General features: G+C 44.0%; 1 protein-coding gene and 1 non-coding gene across 10 annotated transcripts in view; both read left to right on the top strand.

Annotated features, from left to right (window-relative positions):
* The window catches only part of Dusp10 (dual specificity phosphatase 10), a 550,627-nt gene that overhangs the window by 403,316 nt on the left and 133,860 nt on the right, over positions 1-13,451 (top strand). The gene's annotated exons all lie outside the window — the stretch shown is intronic.
* Positions 3,683-3,926, top strand: LOC119799593. Its single transcript, XR_005282876.1, has one exon.

Raw genomic sequence — 13,451 nt, 5'->3', positions numbered from 1 at the left:
TCTATCACCACCCGAGCAAAAATAAACAAATCCATGATAGGAAAGGGCAGAGAAATCTCTCTCTGCAGATCATGGGGTATGAATGCCCATCCTCACCCAGAGTAGAAGAAAGGGCAGAGAAATGCTCTCTCAGTGGATCCTGGGGTATGAATGCCCATCCTGACCCAGAGTAGAGTTTAGGTATTGGGAAACATAAAAGACTTGTTCTCAGGTAATTTCTGGTATGTTGGTTCCTTATGACTGAGCTTTTGGCTTAGACAGTTAGAGCCTTTGAGGTAAGGTCTAACAGCATGTGTGATATACATAGGAGGATTATATACTGTGTGACAGTTGAGGTTGAGAAGCCCCCAACCCAATCCCCTCCACTATTGGGCAGAGATTCTCACTATGGTGGTGTTAAGAAAGTCATCTATCCACCTCGGGGACACCTCAGAAGGTCCAGTCCTTTGCTACAAATCCCCATGGTGTATTCAACACTGTGTAAGCAAGTTTCTGTTTCTCTTTCCATGGAATCATATGTTTCTCTGGATTGGATACTTTTTATCATCAAAACATTTAAAAGTTATCAGAGGTTAATGATCTGTCCGAAGGTCCACTCGGTTGCACATTGGAACTTTCAGGTTTCGGTTTTCTGAATCCTAGACTGATACCACCTTTTAATTGAGGCACAATACATGTACAGAAAAATGGACACCCACAAAACATTCAACTTTACTAATTTCAAACAGTGCCTCAGGATCAAGAAAGGGAACATTACCTGTCATTACCTGTCAGACTAAAGGACGGTGTGGATGGTGGCTGCCGGGGAAAAATAAAGGAAATGAAGGGAGGGAGGGAGGGAGGGAGGGAGGGGAGGGAGGGAGGGGAGGGAGGGAGGAGGAAGGGAGGGAGGGAACCGGAGCGAATGGAGGGAAGGACAGGAGGGAGCAACGGAGGGAGGAGGGAGGCGATAGCTGGAGGAAGGATGGGAGTGAAGGAAGGAGGGAAGAGGGAAGGGAGGGAAAAGAGGGAGGAGCGGAGGGCGGGTAGAGGAGGAAGGAGGAAGGAAGGAGGGATAAGAGGGAGGGAGGGATTGGAGGGAAGGCAAGAGGAAAGAGGGAAGGAAGGAGGACGCGGAGGTGGGGTAGCGATGCCTTTCCATTGCCCAAGGAGTAACTGGATGCCCCTGAACGGACATTGGAAACATTAGGATGGTAAAAGTTTATGGTGTGTTTTTGCCCATCCTCTAAAATCAGAACCTGGCCAGGTCCACAGAAGCTGCTCCTCTGCTTCATTCTGCCCTTTGCTCACCCCCACCCACCTGGGTGACTACTACTCTCACTGCGGGGTGTGGTGGCTCATGCCTGTGATCTCAGTACTTCAGAGGCTGAGGCAGGTGGATTACTATAAATTCAAGGCCAGCCTGGACTACATAGTGAGACTCTGCCTCCCCCCAAAAAACCTTCAAAGAAATAAAGAGGAAAAGAAAAGGAAGAAAACAAATGTGTAAATAAGAAGGTTTTGCTGAAATGCATTGATCCCTCCCCAGGTTCACAAGGCAACCAAGTGTAGGATGAGTGCCTGGCGTCTCTGCCTTCATTTTGCATCTGTTTCTGTTACTTTGGGTCATGTGAGGTTTTTGTTTTGCTTGTGATTTTTTGCTTTTTGGAGACAGGATTTCTTTGGGTAGCCCTGGTTGTCCTAGAACTAGTTTTGTATACCAGGCTGGCCTTGAACTTAGAGATCCACCTGCCTCTGCTGAGATTAAAGGCATGCACTACCACTGCCCGGCCTACAAGGTGGCATCTTTAACTCACCATGCCTAGCAGTCTACAGAATCCCATCCTGGCAGTAAGACGGTAGTTTCAGGAATGTTTGCTTATTGTCCTGACTCATCATTTACATATACATCGTATTTTACAGCATGTAGGATGCACACACATTGTTATAGGGAGCCCACTCAGAGAGTTTATAGCTAACGGAAAGTCTTTATTCTGGCTAGCTGGGGTTACACTTCGGGACTGACATTTCACACTAAGATAAACTTAATGGTGTGGCGATTCGTGTTATGTCAGGTACAAGGCAGTGCGGAGGTTCCTCCATCTTATATTCTTGTCAAGGCCATATTAGGCCCATCTCTCTCGCTCTTTTTTTCTTTGTTTGTTTGTTTTTTGTTTTTCGAGACAGGGTTTCTCTGTAGCTTTGGAGCCTGTCCTAATCCTGTAGACCAGGCTGGCCTTGAACTCACAGAGATCTGCCTGCCTCTGCCTCCCGAGTGCTGGAATTAAAGGTGTGCACCACCACCGCCCAGCTAGGCCTAATTCTCTTGATCTCCTTGATGGAAAATCCCACAGAAAATTACCTAACTCTATTCTAGAACCTTAGATCAAGATGCCCAAGTTAGCTTATCTTGGTTTCTGTTAAACTACTTGTTTGAGCAAGACCTCTCCCTAAACTGTCAAGCAATATATCAAGATATGATTTTTTACTTTAAAAAACCTTTATCCTAAACACTTGCTGCTATACTTGGGTTCCAAATACCTGAGTGTAATCCCAGCTAACCATAATAAGGCCTTTCAATTAGCTCTCTGAGGGTCATCTCTGGTAGGCTCCCTATAACAATGTGTGTGCATGATTCTTCCTAGAATAATTAATCCATAATATCACACATGCTGTAAAATTGATGTATATGTAAATCATGAGTCAGGACGATAAGCAAACACTCTTGAAACTACCATCTAACTGACATGCATTTTGTCCCTGCCAAATGTCCCTCCTGAGAATATGCTTGTGCGTGTGATACATGCATTCAGTGTTGAAATTCGGGGACTGTTCTGATCTTTGTCATTTTTAGAATCTGATCTGATGAGCTAGGAGGGGAATTGGCTCCAAAGTCAAGGCTGGGTTTTAGATGAAAGATTAAGAGATAACACATTGGGCCCAGGGCACTTGGGGCTTTCAGAGCAGAGCAGGTTCCTCTGCTTCTCAGCTGACTGGGCTCAAGTTAAGGGCTGTCTTAACTCCCCTTCCTAGACAACTTTACAACAATGCTTCCAAGCTCAGTGCTGCTTATGATGTCTGGGTTCCAGTTGAGAATAAGATGTGTTTGTTTTTGTTGTTGTTGTTTTTTTTTCTTTCAGCTCTGGTGGTTTTGTTCTTAGTGATGCGGAGTGATTTGTTTGTTTGTTTGTTTGGACTGCCACCAACTCATTCAAAGTCATGAGCATTGGTGGCTTGCTTTTACCTTTCCCATGCCTGGTGTTGGTTTTCATCCTCATATCTCTGCCCTGAAATCTATGGTACTCTACAACCGGTGTGGGAGTCAGTTTGCTCTGATTCAGCAGCCATTCCTCTTCATTAAGAATCTGTGATGTGGCTGGATGTGGTGGTGCACGCCTTTCATCCCAGCACTTGGGAGACAGAGGCAGGCGTGAGATCGCAGCCAGCTGCCTTATCTCCATAACAAGTTTCAGGACAGACAGACAGGGTTAGGGAGAGCGTTGGGAAGGAAGAAAAGAGAATCTGTGCTGTGGGTGGGGGTAGGGAGATGCTTGCTTTGTAAGCATGAGGACCTGGTTTTGAAATGCCAGCACCTCCATCAAAGCCAGGCAGAGCGGCATGAGTCTGTAACCCAGTTCTGGTGAGAGGAGGCAGGTGGGTCTCAGGGCTTGTCACTCAGTCTAGCCAAAACTGTGCACGCCAGGTTCAGTGGGAGACCCTGACTCAAAATGAGGTAGAGAAATGGTGAGATGGCTCAGGGGGTCAAAGGTCTAACTGAGCAAGCCTGAAAGCATACATTTAGTTCTCAGAACTCATGTAAGAAAGCCAGATACCAATGGCTGTGCCGTACCATTGTCGGTCCACCAACAGTAAGAGAAGCTTTGCAGACGGGATATAGTTTGACAGACTAAGTGGTTTCTGTTAAACACTTAAGTACTGCTACAAAACAAAAAAAGAAAAAGAAAAAGAAAGCCAGATACATCTGTAACCTCAGTATTTCTTTGGTGACTTGGCAGACAGAGACAAAATTGCCTGGAAGTTTAGGCGTCTGCTAGCTTGGAGTACCCAGCAGGGCAGAAACAAAGAAACTGCCTTTGCAAGGTGGGAGGAAAGAAACTACCCCTGAAAGTTGCCCTCTGACCTCTACATACAGGTAATGACACATATGCTCCCCATCACGTGTATGTCCACGTTTACACACACACACATACACACACCAGTAATAATAATGTTTAATAATTATTAAATTATTATTACAAAGATAATAATTAAAGTAATAAAAATAAGATAAAAGAACAATTGAGGAAAATGTCCCAAGGCTCAAATCTCCATGTGGGCAAATGCACATGAGTGTACATGCACATGCACACACACACACACACACACACCCGAGGTCTACGTGCTGAGTATGGTGGCTCACATCTATAATCCTGGCATTTGGAAAGATGAAGCAAGTTAGCTAGCCTGGGCTACATAGTGAGCTCTGGGCCAACCTGGGCTACAGAATGGAACCCTGTCTTTAAAAAGAAAAGATACAAAGACTAAGAGCAACCTATGGGATGGATTTTCATGGGTGTTTAAGGGCTCAGCAAAGCCAGGTCTGATGTCCCAGGCCTGAAATCCTTGCTCTTTGGGAGGCTGAGGCAGGAGAACTAAAGGCTTGAAGGGTGAGTTCAAGGACATTTTAGGCAACTTAGTGAGACCCTAACTCAAAATGGGAAAATTGTAAAAGGGCTGGAGACATAGCCTGGGGTGGAGTGTTTGCCTAGGTAGTGTGGGAGGGTCTCCATTGAATCTCCAGTGGGGAACAGGAGGGGAGCCCCAAAGAGTGACAGCTGAGTTCCACTAGCATCAGAAGTAAATGTATAAGCAATGACTAAAGGTGACTGGTCACCTTTGTGACTGTAACACATGGCACTTTAAGTTTTAAATGTGCTACCTCCCCCACCTACACACAAGGGGAGGGGCGCACACACCCATTTCCCAGATTGTTGGAAAGTTAGATGAGGTGTGTATAGTGATATTTTATTTATGCCTTTAATAAATAAAGCTTGCCTAAAGGCCAGAAGGGTAAAGCTAAGCTATGAGAGGCCAGGCAGTGTTATGTCACACACCTCTAATCCCAGCACTAGAGAGAATTTAAAATGGGAGGAGAGAGGGGCTCAGGCTGCTTAGACTGCTTGGTCTGTCTAGTCTGCGATCGTCCAGCTTCCACAGAGCTAAGACTTCTCTAGTGCCTTTGCTTTTCTGGTTCTCAGGTTGAACCCCAATATCTGTCTCTGAGTTTTTATCATTTGTGCTACAGGTGCCCTATAGGCCTGTGTCTGGCAAGGCCTTGTCGATCTTTCAGAAATTCCTGGGAATGTCTCCCTCTCTCACAAGATGCTCCATTGCTGACCCTCCCTGACAGGACCTTCAGAGTAACTGAGGACACGTTTCATGACCAGCGGACAACTACCCTGGTGCAGTTGAAAGCGTGTGTAAGTGTTATGTCTTCCAACCCTTGGGACGAGTGCTCCCTGCGTGCAGTGCGGCCACCACAACCTCCACTCGGGGCTGCCTTTAGCTCCCTTGTTTGTAGCTGCTGTAGTTCTGTTTTCTCTCCAAACTTTTTTATTTGTTTTGTCTTCATACATTTTAAAGTAAATTTGTGGCCTAACTTTACCACTTTGGTATGGGAGGGTGGGATGCGAAACCCCTCAAATTTAACTGAGAAATGCCACCTCTGGCTAATCTTAAAAAGTCTTGATGATTGTCACTTGGGATAAAGAGCCAGGCCAAATCATCAGGGGCTCTCCAGAGCCAAGGAAGCAAGAAGATGGGCATTTTCACCCTCAAGGGCTTCGAGGGCCTGCTATGTGGTCCTAAATCAAGAATCAAGTCCTTGAGCAGAAAGATACATACCCAGTAATTTCCCGACCTGACTGGGGACCGCCGCAGAACTATACATTCTTACAGGATCACCACCTAAGAATCTGCTGAATAGGTTTTAAGGATGTGTGACCAGGATATAAAGTTAGGCCTCTCTGCTTGAGGTGAATGGTGTCATTCTCTCCCACAAGCATTCCTGAGGGACAGGTCACATACTGCCTGGAAATCCTGCCTCTGATGAAAAGACAGTGTCCCTCAGTGGGGCTGGGGGAACAGTGTTCCTTGCCCCCTTTGAAGGACACGTCTCACCCCCTAATTGGGAGTCGAACCCATCCTAGTCTTCGATTAAATGATCTTCTTTGGGGGCAAAACGTTCTAAGTGGTAGTTTATAGCTTCCCATGCTTTTCAGTTAGCGACAGGCAGTTCAGGGGCAGAAGATACTGCTGGCCAAGAGGTGCACAAAGGAGGTGTCTCTTTACAAAGGGACTGGGTTTACTGAGGGTGCACGCCACTGTCATCACGTCTGAAGTGGCCCTGCCCACATAGCCTTCGGCTACCTGTTCAGTTAATGGCATCTGCACCCATGTGAGGCTTGATATCAGGGAAAATAATGCCATTCTGAAGTAATGCTATAGGTTAGTGGCTAAAATGTAAGCTCTGTGAATTATTAATAAATCAGTAATTCAAGCTTCACATTTCCTGATATTCGAATCACATGACTAATGACACAATTGTTTGTTTGCTGGGGATGAAACCTGGGGACTTCCGAATGAGAGGCAAGTGACCTAGCTCCGAGGCTACAGCCCTAGCCCTTCCATTACTACGGACTTAATCTGAGGTCCACAACCAGAGTTTAGGACTATACTGCACCCTATGGAGCTGACTATTAGCTGCAAAGAAGGCTAACATCCACTGAGTGTGTGATACGGTTAGTAGAATTCCTTGAGTAGAGTACACAGTCAATAAAATTTAGGTGCTACTTTAGGGAACTATGGAGTTGGCTTAGCCTAGCTGCCCTGAGAAGCTCACATCATAGGCCTGTCAAAAGTTAGAGTCCAGGGCTCCTAGGGCACAATGTGTCTTCCAGTGCTCTCTCAGGCAGTGAGGTGTTCAGGCCACTTTGTGTTTCTCTGTATGTTCCCTGCTGTGGGATAATGCTCTTGTACACTGTAAAGATTTGTCACTTCTATTAGTTTAATAAAACGCTGATTGGCCAGTAGTCAGGCAGGAAGTATAGTGGGGCAACCAGATTAAGAGATTCTGGAAAGAGGAAAGGCAGAGGGTCAAGTACCAGCCAGACACAGGGAAAGCAAGATGAGAGTGCCTTACTGAGAAAAGGTACCAAGCCACATGGCTAAACATAGACAAGAAATATGGGTTAATTTAAGTTGTAAGAGCTAGAAAATAATAAGCCTGAGCTAATAGGCCAAACAGTTTATAATTAATATAAGCCTTTCTGTGTTTCTTTGGAACAGAACGGCTACAGAACCAGGCGAGACAGAAACTTCCATCTATAGTTTCCTTAGAAGTCAAGGAAGCATGGAAGCTTGACAGGACAATTGGTCTCTTGCATGCCCTGTATAGATTGCAAATGTCATTTTATCCTGGTAAGTACAATTATATTGGTCCTGGCAATTGCCATTATATTCTGTTTCTGATAAAGGTATAAAAATTTGATTAATTTTAATAGAATTGCCACAGCTTAAGTTTTTCAGCAGTCTCTCCAACCAGCCTGGTTTAATTCCTCATGGCCATATCAGGTGACCTTGTCTGGGTAGGTAAGGGAGGGCACTGACATATTGTGATTATTGTTTATACAGCAGGAATGATAAATGACTTGTATTTTGTGGTTCCCTGAGAGTATTTACTTCCACGAGTAGGAAATATTGATAATGATTGTACTGGTCACAGTTTTTAAGCTTTTGCCTTTCTGTTACTGTCCAAATTGTCTTTATTGCGGGTAGTAATTGCTTTGTAATTAAATTTTTAGTTAGCTGACAACATAATGGGTCTTCTTATGCCATGTGCATGCATGTATATGACCACAGTGTATTCACTTCCTAATTTAAAGGAGATTTGGTCATTAAGTTAAAGCAATCATGGGGCAGAACCCAGTCAGCACCAGTGACTTTCACTGAGCTTAGTGCTTACCCAGCCTAGTTATGGAATAATTATTTAAACAAAGGCTTATTTTCATATTTTCATTCCGCCTCAGCAATTATCAAATACATCAAAGGCTTTGGGGGCTTTGTATTTCCCCTTTCCAACTTGGAGCCCAAAGTGGCTTTTTGTGCAAAATTACTTTTGATATTCTGTAATGTATAAGCACTAGCATATGCATATATATATATATATACATATATATATATATATATATATAGTAACATCAGCACTCTAGCATAGTCTTTACTAAGTAAAATATTACAATGATTTATGTGCTGGCTTCTTCCTGCTGAATGGATATTTTATATTAAACTTAGCATGTACTGGTAAGAAAAGGTGCACACTTCTTACTGTGTTGCTTTTCTATCCATCTCATTCTTCCTAAAGGTTAAAAATATTTTAAGTAAAAACAGAAGATCTTTTCTACTGATCTTTCTTAGATTCCCATGCAAGAGTCTTCAGGTTTAATCTCCATTCAAAAATAAATTAATGGAGTCATTAGTCATATGTGATTCAAATATGCTAGAAAATGATACATCGATTTAAGGAATTCTCTTTGTAATAAAATATCTATTTATTTGTTTATTTATTTTTATCTATATTCTGAGACAGGGATTTTCTATGTAGCCCTGACTGTCAGGGAACTCACTCTGTAGACCACCTTGATCTTGAAATCAGAGATCTGTTGTCTCTGCCTCCCAAGTGGCCAGCGCCACCACTGCCTGACTCTGTAATAAAAAATTTTTTTAAATATTTGCTTTTATTTATGTGTGTGTCCTTGTGGGTTTTGTATGTGCATGTGTTTGCGCACATGCATGCACATACATGTGTGTCTAAGTATGTGTTTGTGCAGGTTCTCAATAATCCTTATTGAGCTGGGCAGTGGTGGCATGATGGGAACCCTTATAATAAAGAAAATATAATTAAAATATTTTGGAGTTAGCCTGGGATTCTTTGGCCTGCGGCACACCCCTAAATAGTGTGGCACACCTTTAATCCCAGCACTCGGGAAACAGAGATAGGCAGATCTCTGTGAGTTTGTGGCCAACGTGGCCTACAAGAGCTAGTTCCAGAACAGCCAGGGCTGTTACACAGAGAAATCCTATCTTAGAAAAAAATCCTTATTAATTTTGTTTTGTTTTTTATATTTATTTATTTATTACATACACAATATCCTGTTTTGTGTGTATGCCTGCAGGCCAGAAGAGGGCACCAGATCTCATTACAGATGGTTGTGAGCCACCATGTGGTTGCTGGGAATTGAACTCAGGACCTTTGGAAGAGCAGGCAATGCTCTTAACCACTGAGCCATCTCTCCAGCCCTGTTTTGTTTGGCTTTGCTTTGTTTTGTTTTTTTGAGACAAGGTTGCTATCATTGCCTAGGCTGGTCTAGAATTTACTATCTTCCTCAGCCTCTCGAATGCTGGGATTACCTGTGCTGCCATGCTTGGCTTCTTGGTTGATTAAAAATGCCATTTGACTTAGCGACACTTCTTCTTGTACTCAACCACCACAGAGTCCACTCTGACAACGTCTGGGTATCACTAAGCCTGCACTCTGCCTCAGCGACAGGGTCAAGTGCCTGGAAAGCAGCAGGGTCTGGAAGTATACCTGGAGAACTTGATCTGACATGCCCTCACATACACGGAACACAGCAAGTGCTAGGCAATCACTTGAAGCATCAGGGATGGTTGTGGCCATGGATGTGGTCTATACGTTCAAGCAATAATGTCACAAGCTTTATGGCTTCGGCAGCTGCGTCCACCATCTGCAAAAGGCCCTTTTCAGGACACATAAAAACTAAACAAAACAAAAGCCATTTGCCTTTTTTTCTGGGCCTTAGAAATATCTAAGAATGCAGAAAAATCGCTCATCATATTATGGGGAACATACCTCTCTGATTTGCCTCCAGAATCTTCTCTCTGCTCTGAGACAAGAAGTACCAAGACAGATGTGGGGAAATGGATGAGGTCGGAGTCTCTTGAGGATCTCTCAGTTCTAGTCTGTCACTCCGGATATTTAAAAAACACTTTTAGTGTGGACCAGGAGCCTTGTCTAATGTGGATTTTCAGCATTAAAGTGGCATCCTTAAGGGCTGGAGAGATGGCTCAGTGGCTAAGAACAGTAACTGCACTTCCAGAGGTCCTGAGTTCATTTCCCAGCACCCACATGGTGATTCACATCTCTAACAGGATCTGATGCCCTCTTCTGGCCTGCAGGTGTACATGCAGATGCAGCACTCACACACATGACTTAACCCCTGTGTGTTTGACAACGATGATAGTAGCAAAGCTATACGCTTCTAACAACAGCTTTGTTCACTGTCACAGCAAAGCCCTCGGGGGAGGGAACTGGGCCCGCTGCCTTCACCAGGAATTTTATCTGCTTATCAATTCTTTTCCTAAAGTGATGCACACTTCCTTGTTAAGATTCAGCCTACAGTTGAGAGGTCCCACAAGAAGACAAAATTGCAATCGCTCTCCATATGTTGAGAATTTCCTTTCAAAAGATAAAGTTGGCTAGGGTGTGTTCAGTGGTGGCAGAACATCTTTCGAGCAGGTGTAAGGCTCTGAGTTCCACTTCTGTATAACCCTGTGAACTCATTAAAATCCCATGTATTTCATCAAGTGGTGATGTGGGGCCATTTCACCAGCCTGTGCCACCCCTCTCACATGGGACAGCATCTCTGATTTTACTGTTGGGTGTGTGTCGTCAACACACATTTTGCTTGTGACGGTATTCCAGTCACGCCACACCCAACCTGCTCTGCATGGCTCCTGGAGCAGCCTTTTGCTCCAGTTGTAAGCGATGGTGTGTGCGCTTCACAAGACCAAGGCTTTGTCCACAGCTCCCGCGGGGCCTTTACGTGTGTCCTGATTTCTTTATGTTCAGGAAATTTCTAAAGTTTCCGTCTGTGTTTGCATCACCCTGCTTTGGCTTCCATGAATGTTAGAACTGGACTTTGTTTGCAGTTACAGCTGTTATGCCCACGTCATGAGCTCCCCAGAGACCACCGGGAGTCCGAGTTTGTCTGCAAAAGCAAAGAAAGAGCCTTTATTGCAAGCTTTAACTTGGGCTCTCTCTCCGTCCATTCTGACACAGCGGTTGGGTCAGGGAGAGCCTTGAGCTCAGCTATGACAGGGTTTTTAAGGAGTAAAGGATGGGGGTAGGGGAATTCCAGATTCAGATGGGGGTTGAACTCCTGATTGGTCAGGAGTGGGGCAACAGAAGTCTTGTCAAACAGGGATCGGTACTGGCGTTGCTACAAGGAAATTGCCCACCCATATAGTGAGGTAAGCTATCCTTAATGTTCTGGAGCATCTAGGACTTGTTTGTCTCAGTTCTGATTGGTCCCACAGGGTACAGTTTGTGGTTTTTCCTGGTTATTGTGAGTGTGAGGCCTAGTCCCAGTAGTGTTACTTTGCTGCCTGTCATGGCTGCACCAATGTTGAGGTGGGCCTCTTCAACAGCAGTGTGTACTTAGCTTCATTATGAGTTCTTGGGGTTTTTTGGCTTTTGTTTTTGGTTAATTTTGAGATTTGATTATCTAGGGCCAAAGAAATGGCTCAGTGGCCGAGAGTCTGTGCTACTCTTCCAGGAGACTTTGGTTCCACTCCCAGCACCTACGTGGTGGTTCGCAATTGTCTGGAACTCCAGTTCCAGGGGGTCTGATACCTTTTCTGGCCTCCATATGTACCAGGCACACACACGATGTACACACACACACACACACACACACACACGAAACATATTCATTCACATAAAGTAAAAACAAATCGATCTTAACATTGGTTTAAAAAGATGCAATGATCTGAACTTTTGTATCATACACTACAGGTGACACATGAATAGACAAAATTAAAATACCCTATTTTAAAAAGTCAATTATGCCAGGCACGGTGGCACACGCCTTTACTCCCAGCACTCGGAGGCAGAGGCTGGTGGATCTCTGTGAGTTTGAGGCCAGCCTGGTCTACAGAGCGAGTTCCAGGACAGCCATGGCAACACAGAGAATCCCTGTCTCGAAAAACAAACAAAATCAGGTTTACTACCAGAGAGTTAAATCTGATCATTTCCTTGATGTAGGTTTGGTGACTAAAAAAAAATCAATCAATCCCTGTATATATACTAAAGCTACTACTAACAGTTTTGTGTAGATACTGTTTCCTATGAACACAGAAGAAGCCCTGACAGGCCTGCTTCGTGGCAGCTTTCCTTTCTAGCTCCAGTCTGTAGGGACCTGGCGCTGACATCAGACTGAAACTGAAATCAGAATGTTTCACTTCTATTTGATGAGTCCAATGCCAGTTTTATTTTATGTATAGGTAATTATACTGCCACAGCTTCCTTGTGGGAAGCTTGCTGCTTTACGGAGCTCTTGTACCACGTAAATTGTCACGCTGATGTTCTAAACCACGGCTGTGCTCACTTGGCATTCAGCTTTTTATTTGCAACCACGTAACCAACACTGTAACCTTGTAAAGGATTCTAGCCATCATCTAACCCAGAGTTGTGAGATTTTATATGTATATAAAATAGGCCATGATGTTATAACTCCATAATGTCTAATTTATATTATGTTTTTTTTTTAGTTACTATGGAGTTGTTTTATTTTCAATTAAATTTATTTGAGTTTTCCAAAAAAGGTAACCATTACTGTAAGTTGAGTAAACAGCACAAAGAAGGACAATGAAGGGTTTACGACTGGTGTGTCTCCTTGGGTGAGACTCTGTATTAAAATCCAAGAGACGGAATAGATCTGATTTGAACCGTCACTTTTTGGGCAAGGGGAGACCAGATCTCTTTGTGTCTCCTTGACTGTCCTGGAACTCACTCTGTAGACCAGGTTGGCCTCGAATTCAGAGATCCGCCTGCTTCTGCCTCCTGAGTACAGGGATTAAAGGCCTGCACCACATCGCCCCTCAGTCTCAGGGTTTTTTCAGGCTTATTAGAATATTATTTGACCAGCTTTCTTATAATATCCAGAACCACCAGTCCAGGGGTGGCCCCACTCACAATGGGCTGGGCCCTCTCCCAGGGGACACTAGTTAAGAAAATACCTTACAGACTTGCCTACATCCAGACCTTAAGGAGGCATTTTTTCAACTGAGGCTCCCTCTCACAGGTGACTCTAGATTGAGTCAGGTTGGCATAAAACTAGCCAGCATAAGCGTGGGATGTGTTTTCATTTGTTTATTGGTCATCTGGATGTATTTCATATCTTCACGCTTTGCCTCTAAGATTTCCGAGCTGTTTCTTTCCTTTGCCAGTTGAAACACAAGCTCTTCGTTTGCCACGGACTGGTATCTTTTATCAGCTGTTCTCTGAGGCAATTTCTCCAGATCTGTAGTTTGTTATTTTGTGCACTTTAGAGGCTCCTTTCAAAGAACAAAGCTTCTCTTGTAGATGAAGATCTAGTTACTGTTTATTTCTTGTG

Source organism: Arvicola amphibius, chromosome 12 (genome assembly GCF_903992535.2).
Source record: "Arvicola amphibius chromosome 12, mArvAmp1.2, whole genome shotgun sequence".
NCBI lineage: Eukaryota > Metazoa > Chordata > Mammalia > Rodentia > Cricetidae > Arvicola > Arvicola amphibius.
The sequence above is the reverse complement of the archived record's forward strand: the minus strand, read 5'-3'. Positions and strand labels throughout refer to the sequence as shown.